At 50.8% G+C, this 15606-nt stretch overlaps 1 long non-coding RNA gene across 1 annotated transcript; it reads right to left on the bottom strand.

Annotated features, from left to right (window-relative positions):
• Window positions 1-1197: 1197 nt before the first annotated feature.
• Window positions 1198-5059, bottom strand: LOC106018980 (uncharacterized). Its single transcript, XR_003501071.3, has 2 exons — window positions 3368-5059; window positions 1198-3272 (listed from the first exon to the last, which is right to left on the bottom strand). It is a non-coding gene; the product is annotated as an uncharacterized lncRNA (long non-coding RNA).
• Window positions 5060-15606: the final 10547 nt, after the last annotated feature.

Here is a 15606-nt window from a genome sequence, read left to right as displayed (position 1 = left end):
AGCACAACAAAAGGTCTGCGGTGTTGTCTCAGACCAAAGGATCCTTGACCACAGCCTTGAACAACTGCAAAGCTTTAGAGAGGGTGTAGGACCAGGACACATGAAGAATTGCCCTTTCCATTGGCAAGTTCCCAGAAGTTGCATCTCTTACTCAATGCAGTCTGTAATCCTGGAAGAATACTTGGATTTGAGGTGTACCTCAACTTACTAAGTCTCTGGGAAGACCAGAGCCCTGGAACTTTCCTTGAACCTACGCAGCCACCACATTATTCTTGCTGCGTGTAGGTGCATGCACGATTTTGAAAAAGATGCTTATTACAGTTCAATGGAGAAGGATAGACCATATTTTATCACAGATCCACTTGCAAGGCTCATTATTGATTTTAAGGTACCTGTGCCAAGAGGCGACGATGGGCACAGTTTTTTAAAGAGAAGGAAGAAGATTAAATATACTCAATCCTTGTCACCTTAGCAAACATTTATCCATCCGGTTCTGTGCGATGAGAAGTCTCTATTCCAAAGAAGGAATTAAATTTTAATAGGACAAAAACTTGTTTGTAGGCTGTCATGGCCCAAGATTAGAACAGACTACAGCACTACAGGGAAACACCAGAGGCCGCTGATACAAGAAAAACAGAAGGTGATAACTTTTGCTTGAAACAACAGAGTAGGGAAGTAGGTGATGCGTGGCAGGACTAGCATGGAGCTACCCAGCCACTGACCATGGAGAAATTCCTGCTCAGAAAGGAGGCAGGGCAGCTCTCAGCATTGCCCTGGCTGTAGCCACTGCTCACAAACACGATGCCAAAGGCACAGTGAAGGCCAGCAAATCCCTGTCAGGACGGCAGGGTTCCTCACTGGTGTGTGCTCACTGCCATGGTCCCCCCATCAGGAATCAGTCTGCAGGTCTGTGTTTGCCACTAAACCTCCTCCCATCTTTGTGGAAGGGCTTTGCTCCAGCTGGGGAATGCTTAATCCTTCCAGGCAATGCCGGCCAAGCTCAACGCTACTGAGAAGTTTAATCAACCCTGCACTCAGGTTGGGAAAGCTACACTGCAAGTGGAAGCTTTGCTGGACTCTTCTGGAGCTGCATGAAGCAGGTGGTGTAATGTGCATTAACAAACTGCACCAGTGCAGAATGGTGGATGGTTTGGGCCTCTGGCACCTTCCTGTGCTTGGTACCGTAGAGCAGACACAGCAGAGGTTGGTGCTCCCCCATCCACCGAGGTTCTCTCCGTGCTCCTGCAAAGAACTCACTTTGCCTCCTGCCCTTTAGTGGCCTCCACAGCTTCTTACTTCCAGTCATTACCAGCCACGGTCTGGATTTAATGAGGCCAGAGTTCACTGGATGAAATAAATGCAGGTCCCCGAACCCTCTAAACCAAAGCTAATGAAAAATATATGCTCCCTCACTCCTGCTCTCATTTTCACATCCTGCAAATTATCTGTGCTAATGCACGCAACTCTCTGCTCCTCCGCGGCTTCAGATGCTGAACTTTGAGTCTTTGTCACATCAGCCGGCACCAAGTAATTCCGTACAGAAGTCTGACATTTCCAGTTGAAAAAAATAAATTGATTAAAATTCAACAGGCATGTAGTGTTCAGCTTTTAAAGGTCGGCAAATCTAAGGAACTATCAACTGTAAAATAATTCAGCATTTAGAGGGGAGGGGCAGCTGGGGGAGTCTTGGGAAGAGGGAGGGAGCGAAGAATGTTAGGATCATTTACTGCCTGTATTTCACTTGTCAAGAACATAATTACAGGCAATTTAATTATCGCACAGTGGAACGGGTCCATCCTTGTGAGCGTCATGGCCAGATCCTAATTTGTGGTGCAGTGCAGGCATGGGAAGGGATCTCTGACCATGACTGGAGAGTTCCTGTGGGTGTGTGTCCACAGGGACCTTGGAGAATGAAGACGGGTGATGCTGTTTCTGGGCTGCTGCTTATGATGGAGACTGGATCAGGCTCACCTGACGAAGACTTTCTGCTACCCAGTGGAAGGAAGAAGGACCAGACTGGTGCTATCATGGCAGAAAAACCCTGCTGAGGCAACCGCTTTCACGTGGGGAATAGGAATCTGTCCAGGCACAGGTCATACATCCAGCACACTGATGCCTGGTCTTGCACATGTCCTGTGACTTCTGTTATGGGAGGCTTGAATCTGGAAGCTAAGATAAACCTTCACAGTCCCATGAGAGAACTGCAGGGATGAGTAATGACCCCAGAGGAAACCAGGTTAAGGTTTCAGGAGCTGCCACATCCATTTCACTTCAGTGGAGGTCTGCCCATATCCTGACGTTCTTCAAGTTCTGTCACCTGGATTTTGTTTTTTGAGGTTTGTACCACATGGTTTTGAGTAAGATCAGGTTAGACAAGCAGGAAGCAAAGCCCCTTCACACCAATCTTGATGGTCCACCAATATTCATATGAACAAGAAACCTGGACACAGACAGAAGTCTTCAGCTTGAGCCTTCTTAATTAGGTTCCAAGTTACTAATTAGGTCCCTCTCCCTTCCCTTGATAGGGCTGTGCAGGTATAAATCACGTTATCTAAAGCATCACTTCTCCTCTTTCCTCTCCATTATAGAACTGTCCCAATAAAATCTTGGTTCCTCACACCCTCCTGTGCATGGACTTGAGACTGGCTCTTTCCAACCTGCAACACATTTGGTTTCACTACATTGAAGCTAAGAAACACATCCCATGGGAGACATCTGGGCCTTAGTGTCAGAAATAGGCAGAAGATGGGTAGGAGCCCACTTCTGAGTGGGGTTTGAGGCAGTGGCCTGTGTGCAGAGGGCACTTGGTGTCCTGCTGGCTTTCTGGTCAATACTTCAGCAGGAATGGTTTCCCTTCCCAAGGACAGGCTCACAGCATGTTGTACAATCCAACTGTGACCCCTACAGGTCTCTGGAAGGAGAATACTGATCCTCGGAGACAGGCAGAGGGAGGGAAAGAGTGAGCAAGGGATCTCCTTGGTCCTTGCTGCTCCGTGCCCTTGGATATCAGGGCACACTTGATATGCCTGTGATTTGTTATTCCTTGTGATATCAAATTCTCCCCTCGCTCACACAGTTGCCATGCCATTGATTTTAGTGGGAACAAGAGCGCTATGACTGAGGGGAAAAGCAGGGTGCGTGAAGCTGGTGGTGAATTGAGCTCTCCAGACCAGGAGGACTCAGCCCCGGGGAGCAAACCGACACATCAAAGGAGAGCAGGAGGGCTCCTGCCGCAAGGTGGCTGTAGGAAGCTTCTCCAGGGGAAGTTATGGCTGAATAAGAGGACAAATCTACCTTAAAAATTTATAATGAGTGGAAAGAGAAAGAGGAAGGCCAGGAGGCACGTTGCTTTTTATCTGTTCCTCACCCACACGCTGCTGGGCATCAGTCTGGAGGAGAAGCAAAGGATGGAGAACGCTGTGCCTTCTTCATCTAAAGCATTCCCAGCCCAGCCTCACTAGCTCAGCTTCATCCTTTAGCCTCTGCCTTGCCTCGTCTCTATAGGAATACACTAAAGCACAACACCATAAGCCCCTGCTAAGCTTTTGATCTCACTGGCACTTAGAAGAACTCTTCACCAGAAAAGCTCCCCTGCCCTTTTCGCCCTGCCCAGTGAGTCCCCTTTACAAGCAGGGGGACCCAACATGCCCACACCATCTCCACCCATTGTGTTAGCTCAGTAGAGGGAGTCAACTCTTCCATCCCCTTACAAGACCTGGACCTCCTCCACTTGACTTTTCCAGCACCAAAACCAAACAGCCTCAGTCTCCAGTGCGCTACATTCTTACCCTGGTTCACAATGGATCGAGCCCACCACAAATATCAGCACACCATCAAGCTGCATGGCTCTCTTCCCATAGGGTTAAGAAGCTTCAGAGCCTAACCCTGCTGGTAGGAAATGTCATGGTCTGAAATATATGCCAGGGAAAAAAGGGGTCCCCCTGCAAGCTCACATCCCATCAGTGTGGAGATTTAACACCCTGGACCTGGGGAAGGTGGGCACCACATCTGTCCTTTGAGCTGGGCTTGCTGATAGCAATGCCCAGGGCTTAGCTACAAACCAACAGCAGCCAGCCTGGCTGCTCTGCCTCCTTCCCCCTCCCACCGCCGCACAGCAGCCAAAAAGCACCATGTTGATTATTCAAGAGTGGACTCTTAACAGCTCTAATCAGCTGCTAATCCAATAACACACTCAGCTGAGCCGCACTCTCCGCTCCCAGGTCCCAGCCGCCGAGAGAACATTTACAGCTGCGTGGCATCGATAATCGCTGCCCAGCGGCCGGGAGGAAAGCTCTGCAAATGACTCCCTGCTGGCTGCTGCCTCCTGCTCCTGAGCCAGGTGGACCTTTCCTCCCTGCCTTGCCCCTGGCCCCTCTCTGCCCCCCCAGGAGAGCAGATTGCTGCACGCCTGGCTGCTGGTGGGCTCCTGCCTTTTGCTTTGCAGGCAGCTGCCAGAGAGCCCGGCCCCTGGGATCCTCAGGAAAATAAGCTGTGTCTTCTCTTGAGCTACCCCCCCTGGCAAAAATGCTTTAAATGTAATAAATAAAAGAGGAAGCATCAAATCCATCATTTTGAGGGCATTTGAAATGCAAGATGCCAGGGACCAGCCAGCACAGCCTCAGGCCCTTTCAGTTCTCCAACACTTCAGTGCAAGCTGTGAGCGTTCAGCTCGGGTGGCCTGGAGGCAGCACACAGGGGGAGAGAGGCAGTAAATGCAGAAGCATCCCTTTGTCCGCACTGGCCCAGCTTCCCATCTCCAAACTCTTCCCCAGGCAGGCAGAAAAATGTTCACACCTGCTTCTCACTGCCTTCTCAGCTTGATTCCTCAGATACAGGGGCTGGCAGCACCTCCTGGGAAGTCCTCTGCCCCTGTCTCACCTTGCAGTCTCCTACCTCAAAAACCATCCCTACGGGTCTGTGCTCAGCCCCTTCCTGCCTGGCACGGGCTGTGCCTGGTCCTGCCTCCCTCTGCCTCATTAATCAATACCCCTCATTAGCCATATGATTACAGATGACTGCTTATTTTCCTTCGGGTGCACCCTAGGAGGGAAAAAGCGTGGAGAGCTGTTTCTGGGCTTAAAAAGAGTCTTCCCATGATGAGATGAAGCCAATTTACCCTCGCATTGAAATCAAAAGCTGCAGCTGTGTGTGTGCAGGGATTTGTGTGGCCAGGACATGCTGCACTTCGTTTCCTGGTGGACTTACTAAAGTGAGTAAGAAAGGGTGTGAAGAAAGCAGTATCCCTGCTGTAACTCTTCTTTGGGTACATGAAGAAAACAAATAAAATGAAAAGCTGGAGAAAGAGATCTGCACGGGGTGTTTCTTCATCAGCAGCTCTCACAGCGCCTGAATGCCTCCAAATAGTTATTTTTCATGAGCACCCCCACGGAGCAGGCAAATGCATGGCTCCTGGTAATATTAGGATGCTTGGGTCTAATAGAGCAGGGTTGTCGTTTGCTGTTGTTTGCTCCTGGCTGTCCCTTCCTGCTCCCCTTTCCTGCAGACCCCTGGAGCTGCAGCGGGGGGACCTGTGCTCTGCGCCCAGTGCAGGTTGCGGTGCCACTCTCCTATTTCCACAGGTCTCTCCCACCTCCAGCATCCCCTTGTTCCCTGCAATCTCTTCCCCAGAACGGGCCCTAGCAGCAGCTTTTTCTCTCCTGGTGGAGAAAAAGGCTGTCTCCTCCAGCTCAGAGCCCTGTACCGAGCTAGTGGTTGCAGGCAATAAGCAGTGGGCACGGCCACTTGTTCCCATGGCTGATGCTCTCTCCTGCAACTTCTTCAGCATTCAAGGCCGTGGGCAAGGGACTTCCTGATGCAGGGACTGAAAAGAAGAGCTTGTTAAAACCCCGAGCCCAGACCTCCTCCCTGCCAGCACAGCACGTGCAGACAAGTTAGTGCAGTTTGTTTTTTTCCTTGTGTTGTTTATTTTGGGTAGAGTGCAGATCCTAATAGATTGGAATAGCTCCGATGGGGCTCCTCTGCTCTATTGTGTGCATAATCCCCTCTCTAAAACACAGTCCTGCCTGATTATACGCTTAGGCAAGAGGCTAGAAAAGCCCCAGAGACGCTGAGACTCTATAGAAGAATCTGGGAAGAGCTGAGTTTTTGGAACTGAAAACAAAATGAAGTGCCATTGACCCACTTTTCCCCCGCTTTGTAAAAATCTTCACAATGATAATGAAGGAAAATAATAATGATGGGTGCTGGGGCCGCTGCAGACGGGTCTGGGAGACGTCCTGCTCTGTGGTGTGGAGGGGGAGAAGGAGGCCCCACAGGGCAGCAAAATGCAGCTCCCAGCACCCCAGTGCACAGCCCATGTGGGTGATTTGGGGCCAGATGTGGCCACCCCACTGGCTGTGAGGTCCTGGCCCTTCGCTCCCCTCCAGCCCTTTCCAATTTCGCGTTACCTGGGCCAGTGCACAGCTATTTACTGTGATCCCACTGGGCCATGAAGGCCCTGCCCAGCCTCATTTCATGCTCCGGGCATGGGGTTACCCCACAGGAGCAAGGTGAACTTCACCTCCTCTCTCCCAGGGCCTTCTGGCACTTCTGGGGTTGCTAAAACCTGAGGGAGAGGAGAGGAAACATCCACGCAACAAGCTCAGCCCTTGCCCAGGTGCATTCCTGTACCAGAGCCTTTGAGTCCCTCTTGCTGGAGGTATTTTTAGGCAGTGCCCAGGGGCTGAGGGTGTGAGAGCTGGGTACGTGATGGGCTGGAGGAAACCACGCACTGTGGCACCGGGATGTCCCCAGGGCTTCCTCAGCCCCTCACGCTTGGCTCGGGGTCTGCCTGGTGCGTTCACTCCGCAGCTTTACGAGGAGGGGCCCTATTAGCAGAAACAGCTCCACAAGAGAAACCACTGGGCTGCGACTCGGCTCGTTTCACATCTCACTGGGCCCTGCAAGGCCATCAGCCGGCAGCGGCTTCCTCTTGGCACCTGCAGAGAGCTGGAAGCTCTGCACCAGCACCCTGGGGCCTGGGGCTGTCCCCCAGCCACCATCCCGCTGCCCAGGGTGTCCCCACATCCATGGGTGGGAAGTGGTGATGGTGCACAGCAGATTCCTCCAGGCTTTGCTGCTGGCTGACAGCCAGACTGGGGCAGAAAGCATGGAAAAGGAGATCTCCAGGAGCTGGGGACAAGCAGCAGCGTGGGGGATTTGGGGTGGCACCTAAATATTTGGGTGGTGCCTGGCACTGTCAGACCGGAGCATCCTCTGGGGGCCTTAAATATTGTGACAGAGGTGTTCCTGCTGTCACCTCCTGTCCAGGCGACACTGAGGGGCCCTGCGTGGACTCTGCCAGGACTGAGCCCATGCCTGGGTTGGGGTTTGGCAGGGCCTGACCCGCTGGCACCGCCGCGTCCCGCTTCGCCGCCGCGCACCCAGCGCTCCCCACCCTGGCGCGGCGCCGCGTCCCCTCGCTGCTCTGCCCCCCCCCCCTTGCTGTCATTTGGTGACATAATGGAATCAAATTAAAGCCCCATTTACCAGTTTTATTGCCTATTATTTATAATACTCCAGCTCCAAAGTGCTGTTTTATAGAGTGCTTAAGCTGCCATTGCTGGATAGAGTTTGCCATAAATGTCTCCACATGCACAGAACATAATGTCCTCGCGTCGTGCAGGAAAAGGGAAGAGATTATTCTCAATTATTTCATATAGTCTGTTTTATTGTCTTATTGTAATAAACTGTCATACCCTACAACACTTTAAAATCAATAGTTTGCATTAAAAGTAATGAAAAGTAGTTATTAATCCCGCTTAGTGCTTCCGCTCTTCCGCTCACCGCGAGGCCCTGGAACAGGGAGCGGGTGATAATTATTCATTTCCGATCAATAGGAACATTTCCCAGTGCTCCTGTGTGTATCGCTGCTCTCACAGCTGTGCAAGTTGATGGTAATGGAAGCTGGGAGGTGGGGGCTTCTCCCTGCCTCAGTTTCCCCCTATTGTGTCCATGAGACAGAATGGGTTTTGTTCGAGGACCAAGGCTGGGTTTAAATGCAAACAAAGCAGGGGTTTGTTTAGGTTAGTTTTGTCTCCCTGAGAGCTGCCGGATTTATGATACGCGTGGGTTTTTTTGCAAACACTAAAATCAGAGATATGGCATTGTCCCGTGGCAGCTTTTGCTCATCACTGGACTATCTCAGCTCACACAGGGCTCTCCTCCTTGTCCAAGCTGTGCCTCCCAGGCACCTGACCAGCTCTTGACTCATTAGCAGATATTTCTGACACCCCCGTCAGTGCCATCTCACAGGACCTCAGTGTGAAGAGATGTATCTGGATTTCTGGAACTCCAAACAGACTCCAGCAGCATGGGCTGTGGTGAGGTGCCCAGTCACTTGCTGCATGTGTTGGCAGGACATGAGGGATATCTGTGCTTAGGGCCCCATCCATATCCACATTTTCACATATGATGCCCAAGACCTTGTAGAGTTTTAGGGTGAACCTGGGCCCACCCATGCCCTGACACGCAGCCAGTGCCGGCCTGAGGCAGGCCCAGCTTCTCTCCCGTGAAGTGAGGCATCCAAGCAGCCCCCCTCAGCTGTTTCCAAACCCAGGCTTTAGGTCTCCCCAGCATGTCACACCCTGGTAATCCCTAAAATCTTGTATGTATTCATAGCTTGGAGACATGGACCATATATTTTGCAGAAACAATCCGCATCCTGTGCCTGCAGGGCTGGCTGGGCCTCCTGCTCCCACAGAGACGCATTGCTCTGGGGTGTAGCAGCCAGGGGAGCAGAGCAGAGCAGAGTGGTGTGAGTTTGCTGGTACACAAGGGCTGAACATGGTGAACACAGAAAAACATTGAGCTGGAGTCCAGGTTTCTTTGCAATCCTGAATCGGGGTATGCAAATCTCACACCAGCTGGGCAGGATGAAACCAATTTGAGCTGATTCACAACACTCATCTCACATCGTGGCTCTTCAAACCACCTGGGGCAGGCGAGCTGCTCCCCAGAAGTTGTCCGGTGTTGTCACAACACGACAAGGAAGTCACGGTGTGCACTGATGCCTGGTGAAGCCGAACGGATCTTTCTTAAAAGTATTTTATGTTAACAACTCAGTGCAGATGTGGTAAAATCACCAAAAGGCAAATGATTTACATTTCTGAAGAATGAATTTTGTTAAACCCAGATGATGGAGTGATGATATCAGCTCTCAGCCACTCCACGTCTCCGAGGGGGCAGGAACAGTTATCTCTGTGTTGTGTCTGGAGGCATTTAGAGGAGAACCAACTGATGCAGGAGGCAAACCCAGCAGCCAGCCCGGCCACCTCCCACAGGCAGTGCCCTGCTCCAGGCTGGGCTCATGAGGGTGCATGCAATACAGGTGGGACTGCTGCTGAGCAGAGCTCAATTTCAGCTGGGAAGGTGAAAAAAGGGATGACAAGACATGCTGAGCACCCTTTGGGATGCTGCCTGCCCCTTTATTTTTATTATTTTTTAATCATATTTCCAATATATATATGTTTTTCAATGGGAAAACCCAGCTCGTTGCTTGGCTTGACTCTGTCACTGATTCAACCCAGCTGTAATGAAAAGAGTCCACCAGCACATTAATTGCCACGATAAACATCAGAATCACCCATCCACCTGCACACACGCCGCTCGGTGGCAGGCCTTTTGTATCAGTATCAGAGCTGCATTTCTTCACCGCCGCCGTCTGCAATAACCAAGAAATAGAACGAAATCCTAGTACAAGCCAGGAGGAGTTATCGGTGCATGATCAGATCTCAAGAGATTTGTTTATTTTTAATAAAGTCCATCTTCCCCTTTGTTTGTCAGAAGCACTTTGCTTTAAATGTTGGATGAGCAGCAGCAGGAACTACCTGTGTCTGCTTTCGCTCAGGGAAGAAGACATAACCAGGCGCTTCCACTCCTCCCATCCGCAGATCTCAAGGCATGTGAGAGCATCTTTATTCCAGCAAAGCGGCTCTGCTTCTGTAGACCACTTTAAGCAGGAGAGGAAACCAGAGCAGGGATCTGCAAACCCCAGGAGCCACAGCCAGCAGGAGCACAAGTCTGAGCAGCTCCTGGCGCTCAGCAGAGCTACCCCTGACCCGGCACGTGCAAGGGAGAGGCCGAGGGAGGAATAACATTAAACCACCAGAGCACCCACTTCCAAGGGAGGTGAAACATCCTCCTTGCGTGCTGCTTCTCATTAGCTGTTAAGCACAGATATAGGCATCTAATTTAAAGGCCTCTTTCTTTTGATGGTGCCATCCTAAGTGACATCCCTCATTTCCATTTTCTAATTTTCCATTCCTAGCAGAGCCAGGAATAACACCCCCCCCCCAAGACAATAACCCTTTTGTACTCTGCAGGCATCCCAGAAAGGGGACCCGGGAACAGCCAGAAGTAACAGGGACCTCTACCTGTGCTTCTTTACTGGTCAGCCCAGCCACCCCTCACCTTTCCATTCTTTTTGCACACTCTCCTGTACTGGAAGTCCATTTCTTGAGCTTCCATAAACTGTAACTCCCAACCCCATTTTCTGTCCCTAGATAAAGCACCCTGGGACCACATGAGCATCCTGGGGGTGACACTGGGGGCTCTGCTGGCATGGGGATGGATGTCCTGTGCTGGGTGGGATGTCCTATGCTTTGGGGATGTCCTATGCTTTGGGGATGCCCTGTGCTCCCATGCAGGAGCCTTAGTTGTGTGCCCAGACCCCAATGAGCGCAGAAGGAGAGAAGGGAGGTTTGGGAGTGACTGTCCTGGTGGCTCAGTGAGATGGGTGGGAAGGATGGGCCTTTTTTCCCACCTAGGTGATAGGGCTTTAATCTAGCCTTGACATTATCTGAAATTAAAATCAAACCTGACATGCGGACAGTGGCAGAAATGAATTACACCTCTCCTGCTGGTAGATAATCCCCTTCTAATTCCCCCACTGTATTCAGATGAGAGATAGTTTAAGGAAAGGGGATGCAGGAAATCCTCTCCCTGTCCCCTTTCACAGGTGGCAGCTTTTCCAAGGCCAGGCCATGTCAGATCACACAGCAAACCCCTACCCTGGGTTAGCAGCACCCTGCCCCACCGTGCCCCCATGCAGCCAACCCAAGGACCCAGGCAGAGGAACTGAGAGCAGAGTATGCACAGGGAGATTGCCTTGGTGCAGAAGGGAACAAGGAGACAAAACCCCAAGCCCTGTAGCAAAGAATGACAGAACGAGGACACAGATGTTAACACAAAATATCTCTGTGTCTTATTTACCCTTCTCTACCTCTCAGCCATGGGTCTCACCATGCCCTGCCAGTGCTGGACACCTTGTGTAGGCAGCACAGCCGTGGTGAGACAGCCCCGATAAGCCAATGTGAACCCTCACTGCTGCCAGGCAGCTGCACGGCCTCACAGGAGCCATAGCAGGATGCTTTGGCCCCTTTGTGCCAAAAGAGCACACAGTGTGTCCTGTGTCTTACTTTTTCCCATTCTCCTTGTTCTCCTTAAGGAGACTCCCCAGAGCCACCGGTACCCCAGTGTCCCTGTGCCCTACAGTGGCTGTGTCAAACACTCTCTCCTTCACATCACTGCGCATCCTCCAGCCAGCAGCAGGTGGAGGGTGTGAAAGACTCGTCTCCCAAAAGTGCAAAGCCAAGAGAGCTGGCAGCATGCTCTGAGGAAAGCCAGACATCAGTGGGGATGCTGTGGGGATGCTGTGGGGATGCCCTTAGCCTTTGGCCCATCACTGCAGCTCCAGAAGGACATCAGGGAATGGAGGTGCGGACAGGGGAGATTGATGAGCTGTTTGCTCCTCGGTCACAGGTTCAAACCCATCTCAGAGCATTATTGACTGAAAGCAGAGGAGAGTCGGTGCTATTAACAGCTGTGCAGCATCTCCCTCTTCCTAGTCACAAACACACGTTGAGCTCCTCCACCACAAATGCTCATTCCAGGGCAGAAGATACGATTGAGGACAGCAAGGCGGTCTCACTCTCCCCAAAGCTGGCCACCTAGACATGCATGCATCCAGTCAATTTTGCTTTATTAAGCCAAAAGTGTATTTTTTTAATGTGGTTTCTTCATCTGTCTGATGAAAGTTTCTGCATAGGAAAAAATTATTCGCAGATCCCCACCTCCCCAACTGGCTCCCCTCCTCCATCCACACTTTCCTCCTCGCCAGCTCCAATTCAGTCCCCGACCATGAATGAGTGTGGGTAAAATCAGCTAGGGCTGTGCAGCACAATTCAATCTCAGAGCCATTCCAGCCAACAATGGCTCTAAACAAAATATAATGAGTAATTCACACAGTAATATCACCTTATTTACATTGTGTTTTTACTGGGCTTTTCTCTCTTGGTGTCTCCACCCTCCAGCTCTAATAAGCATATCTAAAACTAGAGAAAGAAACTCATCCATCTCTTAAAATATCAATAGGCTTGGGAGGGAAATTGCAGGAAGAATAGATAAAAATTGCATGGAATTTTGCCGTTTTTGTGGGGCTGTGTTCTTGGCATCACCTTCACATGCTGGGTAATTGATTTTCCATGGAACTCTTAGGGGCTATTTTTTTTCCAATTTAGTTTTTGAATTTTAAATGAATTTCATGCTATTTAGCTGGGCCTGCACATTGAAACCTCCTGTTTTATCCTCAGAATAAGCATAGGAAGGAGACAGAAGGGCTGAGTCCTTATCCACCTGTCCTACAGATAGGCCTGAAACCCACTGCATGTTGCCTAAACACTGATGCTTATCCATTCTCATGTAGCTGGTGCTGGCTGTATCATACTGCCCTACTTAGCTCCTTGATGTGACCTCCTTGTGGAACCATTGGTCCTAAAGCTAAAAAAAATAATAATAATTTGACCTCTGGTCTAAGAGGCCGTGGGATTTCCCTGCATTCATATGTGTTTGAACTAGATAAAGTACTTTGAAATGTAGCTTTGCCATGACATCTCTGTCAGCAGCACTCCTGCATCTGACTGGGCAACTGTTGGCCACGTTCATCATATCGCAGTGAAGTCTTCCAGGTGCTCCTTCCCACCTGTCAGGCTGTGAAATGCAGAGATAAAACTGCAGCTCTGAGAGAAACGCCAGCATATCGCCAGCCTCTGTACTACAAGTCTCCAGCATCAGAGCTAAAAGATGGAGCACGGTTACCAAAATCTGTCACAGGTTCATCAGCAGCCCCAGAGGACACAGTGAGGGGATGCGGACTACAAGCACATCTTCTGCTGGAGCAGCTGATGCCATCCACGGCGGCAGGGAAGCAGCTGATGGCACATGTTGGGTGCATGCTGGAAGGAGCAGCTTTGGAGAGCAGCCGCTGCACAGGGGCTATTTCCATAGCACGGACACAAGTCGTGATCTTGACTGAGGTTCCCAGCAAGAGGCTAACTGGGAGGCTAGAGCTGGCAATGCACACAGCTGTGGCTTACCAAGTCAGGGCTGAGCCAGCAGCAAGAAGCCATTAGAAGGTAATCGTGTGAGAACACTCATGGCCTAGAGCCAGGTTTGAGTTACCAGGGAGAAGAAGCCTATCGATGCTCCTCGGTTCCTCCTCCGGTTTGTTACAGGACTGCAGTGCTGTCAGATTGCTGGGAGAAGAAGGTGGTGTGCCCTGTCAAGGATCCTGCCCCCGATGCTTCACAGGGTTTTAACTTCTGTCCGTAAGGTCCTCCGCTCACCGATCATCAGGCTGGGAGGTTAATGAAGAGAGGCCCTGAATGGTGGGCCTAAAAATTAAAGGCCATTAGGGCTCCCCACATGAATCTACAGGCAACTTTATGGGGCATCGCATCACAAAGACATACAAGGGACTCTGAAAGCAGATTCTACTTTATTCTCCCTGTTTGAATTAACTGAACTGAAAGCAATTATCCAGTGAGTATTCAAGAAAGCCTGTACAAACGGCAGTGACGGATGAACATGCACTGGAGTCCATTCCCCGAGACCTCATCCAGCCTCATCCAGACCTGAGGCAGCATCTAACACAGCAGGGGTCTGAACCACTTTGTGGTGGGACACGGGAACTGTTTTCATCTACCTTTTTCCCCTTCCAGCTATAACACACCTTTCAGCAACCTGCCTGCCCCTTACCCTTACCTTCTAGCCCCTGGAGCCTTCCCGCAGCAATAACCCACACCACAAAGCAGCAGGAGAAGGCAGGCACTAGAGGGCCCTGCCCTGAGAGCCCCAACCCTCTGGAAGCAAAGCACAGCCAGCACTGCTGCTCCTTCCCAAATCCCTGACACCATCAGCCTGTACCTGCCGTCCCCTCACAGCCTGAGCCATGTGCTTCCCGCAGCTGCTTTCAGCACCGCTGTTGCACGGTGTCACAGGTGCCAGATATATGCCAGGTGCTTTCGAGCTCAGACCCCTCTGGATGTGGCTCTCCAAGGACACGTACTGGCCGTTTTCCCTCCCACAGATGGTTTCTCCCCCTGCTTTTCCTCCCCTCCCCACAATAAATCTGAGGTCTCTGCGATTCTGCATTCTGGTGTGACCGACAGCACTGGGGTGAAACCACTTAGCACAGATGGCAAATTATCCTTCCCAGCTGCTCCTGTGTGATGTAGACCTCTTCTAGCTTCATCACTATTCATCCCTGGGCTCCTCTTCCTCCATGCTGCCAGTGGACCTCTGTGCCAGGATGAGATTGGTTTTCAGCCCCACTGGTCCCAGTAACTCTCAGTGAGGGCACCAGGGGCTACCATAAGGCTGGGAGGACAGTCCCACTGCAAGCTCTCTTTTGGGAGGAGGAAAGGGAATTTCCATTCTACAGTCTGTGCTCCTATCTTCTAGTTTCTCTTTCTTTTCAAAAGTTCTTCATCTTCTTTCTTCAATGGAGGGAGTTCACAGAGGTTGTCAAGGAGGACAGGAGGACTATAGCCTTGTAAATACATGTGTGACATCTTATATCTCTTCTTTGAAAAATCTTTTTTATTTTTTTTTACTTTTTTTTTATTTTCCATTAAAACACATCAGTAAAACACACACACACACAAAAAAACATCTCCCCCAGCTGCATTGAGGGCTCCTTATTTTGACTCCCCTGATTGTCTCATCTCTCTCTGATGCTTTGTTGCCTTTTTCTGTCCTCCACCTACAATCAGTGGCTCTTCAGCTGTGATCCCAACAGAGCAGCACTTTCTGGGACCATACACATTGGTCTCAGGGGAAGTTAAAACAGCCCTTTCTACTTCAACAATGTTCCCCTTGTCATTGTTCTTATTGGAGACAGTGGTGGGGTCTCAAGCTGGAGAGACCTGATGAGAGGGCAGATGTTTTGCTGCATGAAGATATCCATCTGCTGCCTCTGTTCCAGTTAAACAAAAAAGCCCTGCATCATGACATCCCCCATGGAAGAAAATTTCAGTGGAAGGTGCAGAGGGTTAGCCTCACATAGACCAAAGATGAGGGCTGTGCTCAGCTGCTGAGGAGCTGGCCCTGAGCTCCTGCTGTGCAGAAGCAACCTGACGGCTGGCCTGCCTGTGTCCATGAACCGATCCCTTTAGTGCTTTCTGCTCACTGCTTCCCATGGCCCAGGGGTCACTCTGCGTGCCAGAGAGTGCCTCAACCACACTGGGCTCTCACCTTTCCTTTCCCACTGCTGGATGCTTCCGAGCCCAGCTCCGTGCTGGCTGCCAGCTCCTCCCCATGAACATGCAT

The sequence above is a fragment of the Anas platyrhynchos genome, chromosome 18 (assembly GCF_047663525.1).
Source record: "Anas platyrhynchos isolate ZD024472 breed Pekin duck chromosome 18, IASCAAS_PekinDuck_T2T, whole genome shotgun sequence".
In the NCBI taxonomy this organism is placed as follows: domain Eukaryota; kingdom Metazoa; phylum Chordata; class Aves; order Anseriformes; family Anatidae; genus Anas; species Anas platyrhynchos.
The sequence above is the reverse complement of the archived record's forward strand: the minus strand, read 5'-3'. Positions and strand labels throughout refer to the sequence as shown.